Below are 2,644 nucleotides of genomic sequence, written 5' to 3'. Positions count from 1 at the left end.
TGTTGTATGTGTTGTATGTTTAAGGTTAATTTTATCAGTTAATGTTTTTTAAGTTTGTTGTGTTCGTATTTTTAAGTTACTTTCATCAGTTTATGTCTGTGTGCGTCATCGTGTTTGTATTATTAAGTTATATGTTAACTTCTGTAAGTTATTACAGTTGACAGTTTCTGAGATGATAATTTTCAATTTCATACAATGGTCTTACAAAAAGTTAATTAAAAATTACATTAACTTAATTTCGAAACTATAATTTAAAGTTCGATAAGGTAAACTTACAAAACATTAATTAAAAACTAAGCTTAATTACTAAATCTCTGCTTACTTCTTTCGAATCATCCAATCAAGTCCCTTGACCATCATGCCCTGATCGAATGCGACAGAGTAAACCTATCAGGTAGATTCCTTTCTGTCCGTAGGTTATACGGATGATCTTGTACTGACTCACCGATATTTGGGGTAGCCGATCCAACTGCCTTTGCCGGAGCAAATGTACCAGGGTATCTGGTAGACTAAGACGAGCAAAGTCGAAAACCATATGCAAAGCAAAGAAACCACTCTGTCGGAAATCACATGACAACCGCCCTGAAGTGCGACCAGAAGCAGACCTCTGTCGACCAGACTCTCCTGGTGTAGGGATAGTGCTGAAATGACCATAATTTGCAAAATGACTAACACTAGTATCGACCCACTGTTGTATATGATGATCCCCATCCCGATCAACGGAAATCAGCAATGGGATCTGCGGAAAGCCAGCCCATTGTTGTCCGGGCGGAATGTGCTGTGTGGGATGAATGTGGCGGCTTGACTGACTCTGGCGGTTATGCTGACTTTGTCAACTGCGATGGCTGGGGTCGCTAGACTGGCCGACGTGACTATGCTGACTGTATTGGCTGCGACGACTGGGCTCGGTGTGGTCGCTGGACTGGTTGTGCCGACTGTGTTGACGGTGGTCTAGTTGTGGAAGATAATAGGAAAATGGTTCAAACACTGCATACTGAGGTGGTCCCTGGGGTGTTGGTGGCTAAGGTGGATGCTGAGGAACTTGCTCCGACAACATCAGCAGATTCCCGTGCGACCCCCACGTATTAATCATAGTACTCAGCTGACGGTCTAAAGTCCCAAGTTGGAAGGGGGTGCCCATCCCGCAACCGAGTGTTACGACGGATATCCCATTTCGCTATCCACCCTGCATGTAAAACTCTCTAGTCATGAAGCTGCACTCCGCGAAGAGTCATGCAATGCTTTTCTAGTGGAATGACTCTTGTTTTTTCCGGGGCGGGTTGTGCATACCCGAACTAACGCATCACTCGGTTCGCAAAGTGCCATTTGATACACTCGAATGACAATAATGGAGCAACAGTGTCACACACTTCAAGGTGTCCATGTAACTCGTTGGGTATGATCACTTCTTCGTACAGCTGTCACACAAACTGCAACATGTTATTAGAAAATTAGAACCCTGATATTAATGTTGGATATTAACACACACAAAGTAAAAACATTTACCTCTTTCATGTAGTCTATTTCCTGCCTAAATGTTGCCGTGGCCTTCGATAACCACGCGGTGGTTCATTCGGAATGACTCCACTTGAAATATGTAACATTAAAAAAAATTAAAAATTGTGCCGTCAAACAAATATGCATCGTCAATAGAATACACAATTAAAATAGGAACTGTTACCTCCGAGCAACCGATACGTCAGCCGCTAAAAGGTACTGCCTCGATACGAACACAATACACGATATTTTCTCCCATGCTCAAACTTAGTGTTACTATGTTATTATTTCTTGAATTGCACCTTTTAATAGTTTAATTTAATTTGTGCTAGTAAATTTTGGAGTAACTTTGGATATTTTATGCCTAAGAACTTTAAGATTATTCAAATGTGAAAGAATATTTCTATCATGCAAATGTGATATTTTTTATTTTTTCTTATGCAAGTTGAGCCTTTTAGTCTTTTTTTTTAAGATTAATTTTGAATTTTTGTATTAAAATTTGGATTGTGTGCTATTTATAGAGTTGGATTTTTCTTTTAAATTGAACTATAATTATTGAGTATTTCTGAAATTGTACAAAAAGATTATTACCTTTTGAGGTAAGAACTTGTTTTATGCAGAAATAAATTTAACAAGACAACACAAAATAAATCTTGAAAGTTTGTTCAGTGTGTTTCAAGTCAATTAAATGACGAACAATGACGGACCAACATTCTACGTGTTCTCTTCTCCTTCCTCCAACACATTTCAGCAGGTGAGGAAAAAAATCACTTTCCTCATCGTAGCATTGGAATGCGTTGGAGGAAGGAGAAGAAAACACGTGGAATGTTGGTTCTCCCTTGCCCGACAGATACTGTGGCATTTGCAGAGTGATATGAAATGTAGACAAGACTCTAGTTTATTAATTAGAGTTAGCTTTGCATATAATAATAATTCTTGAGCTCATTTTTTAAATAAAAAATGGTGTTGGCTTCAAAATTTTATGAGACTTATCATAATAATAAATAGAACAACAAAAATAATAGATAAAAAATATGAGAATTTTTTATTCAACAAAAAAATGAGCTTAAGAATTACTATTATATTCAATTTTATTAAAATTGGAAACATTCTTACTTATTTATTATTATTAAAATAAAAATTATAA

Source organism: Arachis ipaensis, chromosome B03 (assembly GCF_000816755.2).
Source record: "Arachis ipaensis cultivar K30076 chromosome B03, Araip1.1, whole genome shotgun sequence".
Lineage (NCBI taxonomy): Eukaryota > Viridiplantae > Streptophyta > Magnoliopsida > Fabales > Fabaceae > Arachis > Arachis ipaensis.
This window is presented reverse-complemented; position numbering follows the sequence as displayed.